Below are 12,574 nucleotides of genomic sequence, written 5' to 3'. Positions count from 1 at the left end.
CTGACCACAGACCGTTAGTTTGGCTATACCAACTTAAAGAACCTAATAGTAAGTTAACGCGTTGGCGCTTGCGCTTGCAAGAATATGACTTCTGTGTAATATATAAAAATGGGAAACAAAACGCAAACGCAGACGCGTTATCTCGCATTAGACTTAATGCACTAGGAGCCGACAATACCTCAATGATTGTTAACGTAGACGAGAAAGAAAAACGACTCCAAAGTTATTTGGAAGACGTGACTAAACAAATTACCGACATTTCAAAAAGAAGAAATACTGACGACTCTAAGACCATTTAAATATCTGACTCCGACAGAACAGCGACAGCCAGTCCTGCAACGATTTCAGACATAGATATAGATGAACAACCAAGAACTTATCCCATAACATCTGAATCTACTTCCACTCAAACAATTCATTCGGCTAAGGATCTTGAGTCTCACGGTATACCTATCCTAAACGAAGCGATAGATTAAAAACCAAACCAGATACTTGTATTTAGCTGGTTTCTTTATGAAACTCAAGTGAAAGATATATCTAGGGACAAACAAAAAGTGCTAGAGGTATTTCTACCCCTACACAACCTTGAACTTATTAAATCATTTTTAACGAATTATATAAAGCAGAAAACGAAACAATATTTAAACACCTTGTCTGATCGAGGATTTTCATGTGGCATCAGCAATAATTGTACGCGTATAGAAAAGTTAAAATAATTAAACATGTAGTCATGCATCGACCACGTCCTCATTCGTGATAAATCTATCTATCTAAGTGTGATATAATTATTACACACAATAGTTATAGTACACGTTGCACCAGCGGATCATTCTTTAATCAGTTGCGCGGTACTCAGTGCATTTGGACTTGACAACATGAATAACATTAGAACAGATACAGTTCATAAAAAGTACATTTATGATAAAACTAAGTTGCGTGCTGAATTGTCGATGCTGGATTTGGAATATTCTTTAACCTACAACGACCCCAATGATATTTTGAGACATTATATATAGGAAATTTAATTTTACTTATAGAAAATGTAGAATTGAAAAGCGAAACTCATGTGAATGGAGCAATAGCTGCATCTGTATATTTTCTTTCACATTTAGCCAATCGGTAAATTTCTATTATAGTGGAATGAAACCGTTCTATCAAACCCAAAGAGTTTGGTTTATATAATTTTCTGCCAGTTCTCTGTATAATTCGCTATTGAACTTGGTTCCAGGATCCGAACTAATTTTCTGGGGAATAAACTAATTCCGTAAAAAGAAAAGTATTTGATAAGTGCTCTAACTACTTCTGGTGTTGACCTTGATGGAATTTCTATAGCTTGTCCCAGTATGCTGAAGGCGTCAATTATAGTCAAGTAATATTTTGATTCTATGCTCAACAGATCGATGAAGATTTCTTGAAAAGGTGCATTTTGCGTTTGTGTTAGTTGAAGAGCCGGTTTGATGGGTTTTCTACCATATTTAGAAATTTTACAGTGTTCGCAAGAATTTATTATGGCGGAAACGGTTTCATTCATGTTTTGCCAATAATAAGTACGTCGTATTCGTTTGATAGTTTCTGTAATACCGCGGTGGCAAGTTTTACCCTCGTGTAATTTAATTACAATAGCTCTTTGTTCCTGTTCATCCTCAATATAAACCACGCGCTCAGTACATTCGTAAAAGTTAACCATACCCTTTATAAATAATCAAACGATTATATTGCTGAAATCCTTTCTTAAATAAATGAAATAAATTCTTTAGAATATAATATCAAATCAAAATTAAAAATAATAAAAAATTAAAAAGAGTTCAAAAAAAAAAGAGAGAAGTGTTGGCGTTTGCTGTGCTGTGCTGCTATTGAGGAAAGCTGATGATGCCTTTGATGTGGTGATGGTGCCTAGCAGGGTGCCGGGAGATGCAGGTGTCGGAAGTGGATGCAGCAGGGAGCTGATCTAGTCAATATGCAGAGAATATTTCCGGTTTGATTTATTGTACTTAGTTGGTTTTGATTTTTTTAGTACTATAATATCATTGTGCTTAAGTATGATAATTTGGATGATTAATTAACAATTTGATATTTTTTTAACTCTTCAGAATGTACTTGACAGTATCATTATAAAAAAAAGAAATGAGAATATAATATTATATAAAGAGTAATAAATAATCTTTTGGATAAATAAATTTTGAAGAATTTATTTAATGAATAGGTAATATTAGTTTAATATTAAGGTCTATATACTTAAATATTTTTTTATGTCAGCATTTAGCTAACTAAACTGCTTTTAAGTATAGATAATATAAACTGCTAAAATAGATTAAATGATATTCTATTGACGATTATTTTATAAATTAAAAATTGTAGAGAATTGATTAAAAACTTAATAATTCTTTTAAAACTATACTGATAACTTTTTCTTGTTAAAAAAAATCTATATGCAATATCTGATTTATACAGTTGATTGCACAAAGAGAGAATAGTAATTTTAATTTGAAGATTTTGTGTATTTTGGTACAAATTTTATTAACATTTTTTTTATATTTACAGTTCTAAGTACGTAAGTTTGTTAAAGGTTAATTTAATCTTGCACATAATATACTTACGACTATTTCGTATCATTTCATCTCGTGACGAGATAAGGTTTTAGTAAGAATAAGTTTTTATTATTATTATAATATGGAGTTATTAGTTAAAAATTTCATGAGTTAATTCTAATAAATAATAATTAATCACTTAATGGCATTCAACGTCATGATGTCATACTTAATTAGCTGGCCTAGCAACACGTGTTGTGTTTATGCAGAAAAAGTAAACATGTTTTACAGATAATATTCAAATTCAAATTCAAATTCAAATATTTTTATTCAAAATAGGATGAGACATCACTTATTGAAAGTCAAAAAACTACCACCCATACCAAAATGAATGCCTCAGACCTGAGAAGAATGGGCTAACAAACTCAGCGGGCTTTTTTTTCATCAAATAAATATGATTACAAAGTAATATTGTACAATTTAACTAATTATTTAATATCCTGAGGGCGGTCACTCCATTCCCAATCTGTGGTATCATTAAGAAAGTCATTTATGTTATAGTAACTGCTAGTATTTATTTAATATCCTGATACCACACAAACGTTTTTAACAATTCTTTTGAATAACGTTATACTTTTGTTTCGAACGTTTTCTCGGATCTTGTTGTAAAAGCATATACATCGCCCCAAAAAAGACTTACTAACTCGACTTAGCCGAGTAGTAGGCATCATAAGTTTATGTCTGTTCCTGGTGTTAACATTATGGTTATAACAGTTTCTGGCAAATTCACTTATGTGCCTATGAACATACATTACATTATCAAGAATATATTGAGAAGGAACAGTCAAGATGTTAATTTCTTTGAATTTTGCTCTCAATGAATCTTATGACCTAGGTAATAAATAGCGCGAACAGCCCTCTTCTGCAGCACAAATATTGTATTAATATCGGCAGCGTTGTCCCATAGAAATATACCATAGGAGATAGAGGAGAGGGAGAGAGGTACAGTTCAGACAGAAAACAGAGCTCGGGGGCCGGATGGCATTTCTCCAATCGTGCTTAGAACGTGTGCCCCTGAGTTGACGCCGGTGCTTACGCGTTTATTCCGGCACTCTTATTCTAAAGGCGTAGTCCCTGACTCATGGAAGTCAGCCCTTGTCCATCCGATCCAAAAAAAAGGAGACAGTTCGGATCCGGCAAACTACAGGCCTATTGCTATTACCTCCCTGCTCTCCAAAATCATGGAGAGCATTATTAGCCGTCAGCTCTTAGTATAACTAGAGGGTCACCAGTTGATCAACGATCGACAATACGGGTTTCGCCATGGTCGGTCGGCAGGTGATCTTCTGGTATACCTAACACATAGATGGGCAGCGGCTATTGAAAGCAAGGGGGAAGGCCTGGCAGTTAGCCTGGATATAGCGAAGGCCTTTAATCGTGTATGGCACAAGGTGCTCCTCTCAAACTTCCATCATTTGGGCTTCCCGAGAGCTTGTGCAAGTGGACCTCCAGCTTCCTCACTGGGCGCAGCATACAGGTCGTTGTCGACGGATATTGCTCGAACCCGAAGCCTGTGGATGCTGGAGTGCCCCATGGCTGTGTGCTGTCTCCCACGCTATTTCTTCTGCATATCAATGATATGTTGGACACCTCCAACATTCATTGCTATGCAGACGACAGCACTGGTAATGCCGTATACACTGGCCATGCAGGTCTCTCTCGGGAAAGCGTCAACCAGTGCCGGGAGAAACTTGTGTCTTCTATCGAGTCCTCTCTTGAGAAGGTCGCGGAATGGGGAAAATTGAACCTTGTCTAATTTAACCCCCAGAAGACTCAAGTTTGCGCGTTTACCACAAAAAAAAACCCATTTGTCGTATCACCGCTCTTCGACAACAATTCCCTCAAAGCCTCGCCTAGTATCGGAATACTGGGTCTCGAAATCTCGAGCGATTGCCAATTTCGTGGTCATCTGGAAGGCAAAGCCAAATTGGCTTCAAAGAAACTGGGCGTCATTAATAGAGCACGGCAATACTTCAAGCCGGTCCACATACTAGCGCTCTACAAAGCGCAGGTCCGGCCACACATGGAGTATTGCTGCCATCTCTGGTCTGGCGCACCCCAGTATCAGCTCGATCCATTTGACCGCGTGCAACGCAGAGCAGCTCGAATTGTCGGGGACACAGTGCTCTGTGAACGGCTGGATCACTTGGCGTTGCGTAAAGAGGTCGCTTCATTGTGTGTCTTGCACCGCATTTATCACGGGGAGTGATCCGAAGAGCTGTTTAACCTGATTCCTGCCGCCGAATTCCACCTTCGCACGACCCGCCACAAGTTAGGATATCATCCTCACCATCTGGATGTGTGGCGGTCCTCCACAGTGCGGTTTTCAAGGAGCTTTCTTCCACGTTAGTATGTGGAAGCAAGGAAGCTCATTCCACAGCTTTGTAGTCAAAGCTGTGGAATGAGCTTCCTTGTGCGGTGGTTCCGGGACGATACGACATGGGTACCTTCAAAAAAAGCGCGTACACCTTCCTTAAAGGCCGGCAACGCTCCTGTGATTCCTCTGGTGTTGCAAGAGATTGTGGGCAGCAGTGATCACTTAACAACAGGTGACCAGTACGCTCGTTTGTTCTCCTATTCCATAAAAAAAAAAGTTAATTGTCTAATCTTTTTAACCGCGTATGCTGCAGAACTAAGTCTGTTCGCCAAACCTTCAATATGGGGGCCCCATTGTAATTTGGAATCTTGAGTTATGCCAAGAAATATAGCATATTCCACCGGTTCTATCACCTCTCCGTTTAACAAAACACTTGCATTTACATTTACATTGACATTTGGTACGGTAAATTTAATGTATTTAGTTTTCTTGCTATTTAACAATAGGTTATTAGCGCTAAATTAGTACACGATGTCACATAAAATATCGTTCACTTCGTCATACATAGCTTGGTTCCTTTTCACTTTGAAAATCAGTGAAGTGTCGTCCGCAAACAATACCACCTTATGTTTTTTCTCTATAAGATTAGGAAGAGGAACGGTCCAAGAATAGACCCTTGTGGTACCCCCATACTGAGAGTAGTCCCAGGAGATGTCCTGCCATTCACGTCGACCCTCTGAATTCTATTGTTTAGGTATGAAGTCAGAAGATCGAGCGCAGTTCCTTTTATGCCATAGTCGTATAGCTTCCTGACCAGCGTTGAATGTTGAACACAATCAAAAGCCTTAGAAGCCTTTAAATCACAGAAGATGCCAAGTGCATTCTGCAATTCCTCCCAGGCATCAAAAATATTCTTGATTAGCTCAACACCTGCATCTTTTGTTGAATGTCCCCTAGTAAAGCCAAATTGTTTCAATTGAAGTAACTTATGAGAGTAAAAGTAAGTAAGCATTTGGCTTAAAATTATTTTTTCAAAATTTTTACTAAGCGTCGGCAAAACCGACACAGGACGATAATTATTCGGGTCAGAAGAGCATCCCGACTTAAATATTGATGTAATTTTACTATGTTTCAGAAGGTCAGGAAACACGCCATGATTAATACAATTATTAAAGACTTTTGCAAGATATGGTGCTATGACATCAATTATTAAACTTATTATGTATACAGAAATGCCCCATATATCAGCAGTTTTTTTCATGTCGTGAGACTTAAAAGTTTTAATTAATTCTCCAAGACTAACAAAACTAAAATTGAAAGTTTATTGGCATTCTTTAACATTTTCCAGAAGAAGTGACTCAGCAACACTGGTGGAGGAGACAAAAGTACTTGTGATAGAAACTGGAATGTCAGAATTTATTTCTTACTTACTTCCTGCTGAGATTGAATTATAGTATTGATAAATTGTATTCAATGTTGCGGTCTTTCACTCTTCCAGATTCCCAGTTAATCACATTCCAAGTGAGAGTTCGATTCAGGCAGGCAACGCGAGCACACGTGCCGCGTTATCTGTCCTCCTTCGAATATTTTTATTACCTGCGTTATCGCACTATTTGCTCAGGCCACCTGGGCTAGCTATTGTTATCGCGCGCTATTGTTCGGGACTCTTTGAGTCTCGCACCTGTTACGTTCCTTCGCGGAACGTAGCTTAGTTATTATCTGTGTTAATTACCCGGTTTTACGATCGTGTTAGTTAGCACCTGTGCTGTGTTTCGCGATTCTGCACGCTAATCGTGTGTGTTTGTGAGTTGCAGTTCGTGCCGTGTGTGTCTTATCCGCGGGGGCCTGCACAGCGTGCATCGGGGTTCCGGCCCAGCCAGTCTACATCCAGCAAAGCTAAGTCTTAGGCTTAATTATTATTATTAATTTCTTTTAATTTTTGCATATTTTATTATTATTAATATTATTTATGAATGTGTACAACTTAACTATAGTTGTCCACTTAATTATTATATTCCCCCTCTGCCTGACCCGGGCAGCGGGGGTTGTTGCCCGCCCAACCAAGTTAATAAATATGACAACCATGGCTTCACCAATGGTTCCCGACGAGGGCTTCTTCAGCGCTCTCTTAGATAGGTTATTTTCGGAGAAGATCGCTCCGCTAATGAAAGTAACAATCAACGAGAGTGTGGATGCCGCTATCAAAGCGAAATCCAACAAATATAACTCATCGTCTGACGTTTCGGGTTCCGACGGGGAATCCGAAATGGAACTAGGTAATGACTCCGACGCAAGCTCCGTAGCTTCGGTCAAACCAAGGAAAGTGATCACCCGATCAGCCCGTCCGCCTGTCCTTCAGGCGTTCTTTGACGCGCAGGCGACCCCTAAGGTCCCCGCGGTCAGTCCTGACCGCACGGAAGCCCCTCAGGCTTCTAGTGCTTTACCGGCCCAGCCGGAAACCGCTCTAACGTCGAGAGCGGAGAGTGTCGCGTCAGATGCTGACGGCTTAATCACCGTCAGTCGCAAGAAGAAGCGCGGTCGCGAATCGCCTTCTCTTGATGGCACACCCCCCAAGAAAGCCGCGGCCACGACTGGCTCCACTCCCGCGCCCGCTAAAGCCCGCGTACCGCCTCCGACCAAGCGCCCGCCCTTGTCCCAAGCCACCCAAACACAAGCGTCACCCAGGGCGCCGCCAGCCGCAAGGCAGAGCAGAGAAGGTGGAGTTCACTCCGACCTTCAAACCTGCGCCGCCTCCGAAGGTAAACGCCTGGGCGAGGTCTCCTCCGGCTGCCAACTTTGCCACAGAGGCCACTCTCGCGGCCCCCGCGCCCCTCCGGCCACCGCTAGTGTCCCGCCCGGTGGCGTCGGTCCCGCGACCGAGGCCACCAGCGCCCGCGTCCGCGGCAACAGGTAACAAAGGCGGCAGCACCTTTGCCTTCATGTTTGAACTGTCAGAGCTGTTCGACATTGATGAAATCACAGCCCTGGCCAGCAGGCTCGATGCTGTCCGGGAAGACCCACCGTCGCTCCTGCAAGTTATGGCAGACAACGGCAAAATATTCCGTGCCCTCACCGATATAGGGCTAAAGTATAAAAACATTCGCGATGCCTAATTACGTAAGCGGACGGGTTAAACCACATACGCTCCGTATAGCGTATTTTAACGCCCAAGGCCTTAAGCCTCAACTAGACTTGGTGAAGGAGTTCGCTCACGAACATAAATTAGACCTATTCTTAGTGCAAGAGACATTTCTAAAACCACGTATACGCGATCCGCGTATCGCTAATTATAACTTCGTCAGGAATGATCGCACCACCCGTATGGGCGGCACCCTCATTTATTTTAAAAGGTCTCTACACTGTATACATATAGATCCTCCGGTCCTCACTAACATCGAGGCCTTTGCCATCCGGGTCAGTATGGCGAATCACCAGCCGATCACTGTTATTTCAGCTTATCTTCCGCCCAACAAAAAAGTATTATACACAGATATAGAAGCATTACTCGGCCACGGGGCTGCAGTTATAGTGGTGGCGATCTTAATGCCAAACACTCCAGCTGGAACAGTAGAGCCACAAATAGAAACGGAATCTTATTAGATTCGCTGACAGACACGCTGAACTTTTCAGTAATAGCACCCGACGAACCAACACATTATCCGGATAACGTCGCGCACCGACCCGACATTCTAGACGTTGCGTTACTTAAGAATGTAACGCTCAATGTAAATTCAATCAAGGTTTTTCACGATTTAGAGTCAGACCACCGGCCCGTCGTCCTAAATCTAGGCCCACCGGTTAACTTTCAACCACCGACGAAAACAGTGATCGACTGGCAACGGCTGGAAAAGGATCTCGAGTCTATCAAGTCCGACGACCTTGACCTTATACCGGACGTCATCGACTCGGTCGACACGGCTCACAGTGCTATCTCTCATGTGACGTCACATATACAGAATAGGATCAAGGCCTGCTCCAGGCAGGTTCCGACGATGCAACCGCATCGCCTAAACCTGCCCCCAGAGGTCAAGAACTTGCTCACACAGAAGCACAGAGCCACTAGACTTTACGACAGGTATCCGTCGGTCGAGAATAGGCGCCACCTCCGCTACCTACAGCGGGTGGTACGGGAACGTATCGCGGAACTTCGCGGCGAACGTTGGGACCGCTTGCGCGGCGAACGTTGGGACCGCTTGCTCGGCAACCTTAAGCCATCACATGTGGCTTTCTGGAAGCTGCCTCGCGCGTTCAAACAGGAGCCGCCCACTGTCATGCCTCCTTTGGACAGACCGGGACTGCAGCCGGCGCTCGATGACGATGAGAAGGCTGAATGCCTCGCCGATAGTCTCGAGAGTCAGTGCTCTCCAAATGCAGCAGCCAACCCGACACACGTTGACGAAGTTGATCGTGAAGTTGAACGTCGCTCCGCTCTGAGCCCTTCAGGCGATGTAATAAAACCCACCTTTTACGAAGAGGTGAAGCTAATCATTAAGGAGCTTCACTCCAAGAAGGCCCCGGGGCCCGACACTATAAACAATAGGGTTCTTAAAATCCTACCCTCGACTCTTATTACTTTATTGGTTACCATTTTTAATATTCTATTGTCTAATAGCGCGTTCCCCGAACAATGGAAAGATTCCGTTGTTATCGGTATCCCAAAACCCAATAAACCTAAAAATAATCCGAGTAGCTATAGGCCTATTAGCTTAATTAACTCGATCGGGAAACTCTACGAAAGATTAATTCTCGCGCGTCTTAATCATTACATCGCGAAGCTCAACCTGATACCCGACATACAGTTCGGATTCAGAACCGCTCACTCGTGTCCCCAGCAGGCTCACCGACTCACCGAGTACATTCTCGTACGGCGTCAACTTCACGCTACCACGGCAGCCGTGTTTTTCGATGTCGCGAAGGCATTCGACAAGGTATGGCACAACGGCTTAGTATTCAAGCTGTATCAATTGGGAGTACCAGACAGGCTCGTGCGCATCATACGAGCCTACCTTACTGATCGCTCCTTCCGATATCGAGTAGAGGGCACCCTATCCTCACCCAGACCCATCAGGTCTGGCGTGCCACAGGGTTCAGTCCTCTCTCCCACTCTTTTCTCGCTCTTCACGAGCGACATTCCCAAGTTTCCGAGTGTCCAGCTCGCTCAGTACGCTGACGATACGGCACTCTACTTTGGCTCCGCTCTATTGAACCGCTCAACCTTGAGCAGGAACATTAAAGTGCTTCAAGCCGCCGTCGATGAACTAGGCAACTGATTCAGAAAATGGCGGATTGAAGTGAACCCCACCAAGAGTGCAGCGGTACTCTTCGGTAACGCGAATAGCATCCGTCATTCGTTGTCATTAAATTGTATGAAACACCCATACCGTGGGTGAAGGATTACAAATACTTAGGAGTCACGTTCAACAGCAATATGAACTTCAAGAAACATATTGATACGGTATGCAATAGAGCCCGATTTGTCCTCAGTCGCCTTTATCCACTTGTGTGTGGGCGAAGCAAACTTCCGCTCAAACACAAAGTGACGCTGCACAAAACCATCGTACGGCCCATACTGTCATACGCAAGCGTCGTTTTCGCGCACACCCGACCGAGCTACTTACGTCGTTTGCAAGTAGTTCAAAATAAATTCACGCGCATGGCAACCGGAGCCCCGTGGTTTATCCGAAACGTTGACCTTCACCGCAACCTAGAGCTTCCGACGATACTCAACATTTTAAAGAGATCTCGCGACGCTTCTTTGACAAGGCGCCTAACCATCCTAACATCTTGGTTAAGGCATGCGGGTACACCACCCTTCACCATAGTCTCAACCCAATAAGACGTCCCAGACACGTAACGGTAGACCCGGATGACGACATCACCATCGCGAACGCGACACCCACACAAACACCGACACAGACACGCACACACCACCTTCGCAGGCGTAGGCGCGGTCAACCACCGCAAACCACTGGCACTCGTCGCTCTGACGATGGCCAGCGGCCCGCACCCTAGATACACCACACATTGTTTTGATACCCGACGAGGCGTTAGTCCTCGTCCTGTAATCGCTTCACTACACTCACTCACACACGGACTGACTGACGGACTGACATACACCACTTACACAATCACAAACACACTCCACAAACAGACACAAACACAAACATACATGCACACAAACATTTACACTACGTACATACATACAAACACACATACATACAATCATAAACACATACATACACACTTACATACATTACACAAAACATCACCACACTCGCCGGCGAGTGTGTTCTTATCACCTTTTCATCTTTCATCTTCATTTTCATTCTCTCTCCTTCCCACAAGCACACAGCCGGTCTGAGGTTCGAGTCTCCTTAGGAGACGCCCCGCGACTGTTGTTGCGTAGTCTTTGCGGCCTCCACGGCCCACGTCCTACTTCGCTGTGAAAGCCAGGGCTGCTAACAGCACAGAGGAGGTTTTAGTCGGTATGGGGTGTCCGCTTCCGCGGACACTCGAGTCCGACATATTACGCCCCGTTCCGGGGCGTAAATACGTAACCGTATTCCCTCCTCTTAAAAAAAAAAAAAAAAACGTTGTATTGCATATAAAGTAATTAAAAAATGATTAAAATTTTCCCTCCCTTCCAATGATGATTGAATGCTGCTGTGAGTGATACAGATTTGAAAGCTAAAATCCATTGATCCCGCATTCCATCGCGAAGGGTCACAGAGATTATGGGGTCTGGTTTTGTTTTTTGGTTGTTTGTTGGTTTTTCTTCCAATGTGCCCTTAAGATGACGTTGGGATTAAGTTTTAAAACTGTTGTAATTTCCGACGTGGCTGCGATCACATCTCTATCTTCATGTGGGTTAAACCACATATTTCTAATTGATTTTTTTATAAAGGCTTTGTTCTATTACTACTTGCATATATAGGTACTCATAAGAAAGACGGAAAAAAACAAGCCTCAAATGCCCGTTGTACATCAAACTTTTATTTTATTAAAAATTTATATTTTTTATGAAAGACGACGACAAACGAGCGCAAGGGTCATCTTATGTCCAGGAATCACCGCCGCCCACATTCGCTTGCAACACCATCTCGTATCGTCCTAGAAACACCGCACAAGGAAGCTCATTCTACAGCGTGCAGGAAACTTTCTTGAAACCCGCACTGTGAGTGACACATCCAGATGGTGGGGATGATATTCTAATTTGTTGGACCAAACAGCTCCTCGGAACACTCCCCGTGACACATGTGGAAGATTTTTATGGGTATATGCCAATAACTACGATAGATTAAATAATATTGAGTAAACCTTAGCACTAACAGTAATAAATTTTACAATTTTTCGAAACACTTAAATAAATAAAATATGACGCCATTCATTAGTTGTCTACGTTGAGTTACAATTAATATTGCTATTTGTCTTCCGGAAGCGTGAAGTCTGTTGTAATCAGTGAATAAATTGTAACTCATTTAATTAACATTCATGAATTACTTGTTCATAATTATATTCGAAACTTTGTGATAGCCGTATGTCTCATGTGTTGTAGATAAAATGAATAAAACTAATTTAAAAACAATAACTGATGTTAATGATGTGCACCCGGCTGATCAGGAGATGGAGTCTGCTCTGAGTGTCGCAGGTGATGAGAATATTAATGTTA

At 42.8% G+C, this 12,574-nt stretch overlaps 1 long non-coding RNA gene across 3 annotated transcripts in view; it reads left to right on the top strand.

Moving 5' to 3' along the window:
- The first annotated feature begins 12,377 nt into the window (after window positions 1-12,377).
- LOC126968042 (uncharacterized) overlaps window positions 12,378-12,574 on the top strand; it is a 47,041-nt gene continuing 46,844 nt past the window's right edge. For 2 of the 3 annotated variants that reach the window (XR_007730119.1, XR_007730118.1), the window contains exon 1: window positions 12,378-12,553. This is a non-coding gene — a long non-coding RNA (uncharacterized LOC126968042). The remainder of the gene's footprint in view (window positions 12,554-12,574) is intronic. The other variant, XR_007730120.1, reaches the window with a different exon arrangement.

Source organism: Leptidea sinapis, chromosome 14, assembly GCF_905404315.1.
Source record: "Leptidea sinapis chromosome 14, ilLepSina1.1, whole genome shotgun sequence".
NCBI lineage: Eukaryota > Metazoa > Arthropoda > Insecta > Lepidoptera > Pieridae > Leptidea > Leptidea sinapis.
This window is presented reverse-complemented; position numbering and strand designations above follow the sequence as displayed.